We start from the raw sequence: 303 nt of genomic DNA on the forward strand, positions 1-303 counted from the left end.
GGTGCGAGGCCAGGGGCTGCAGAAAGGCGGGGTCGGGGGGTGGTAAAGCAGGGGCCTGAGTAGCCTGGAGGGGAGCAGCTCTCCTCGGAGCACCAAGTGCCGTTATGCTCTGGACAAAGGAGAGGGGCTGCGCATGTTCCAAAGCCTGCTCCTTCACCAGAGCTCTGGAGGGGACCAGCTGGGTGGGGAATGCTGGACTGGTGCCGGGACGCTCTGCTGCTGATCCCCCCGTGGCTCTCACCCCACCGCCAAAGCCAGAGCTTCTGGGTGGGCGCGTGGGTCGTGGCTGTAAGGTGCTGGCAC

At 66.0% G+C, this 303-nt stretch overlaps 1 protein-coding gene across 1 annotated transcript in view; it reads right to left on the reverse strand.

Moving 5' to 3' along the window:
* The window catches only part of TMC6 (transmembrane channel-like 6), a gene marked incomplete at its 5' end in the record, with an annotated part of 5,237 nt that overhangs the window by 1,850 nt on the left and 3,084 nt on the right, over positions 1-303 (reverse strand). The window lies entirely within an intron of this gene.

Source organism: Cariama cristata, unplaced genomic scaffold (assembly GCF_000690535.1).
Source record: "Cariama cristata isolate BGI_N322 unplaced genomic scaffold, ASM69053v1 scaffold23167, whole genome shotgun sequence".
In the NCBI taxonomy this organism is placed as follows: domain Eukaryota; kingdom Metazoa; phylum Chordata; class Aves; order Cariamiformes; family Cariamidae; genus Cariama; species Cariama cristata.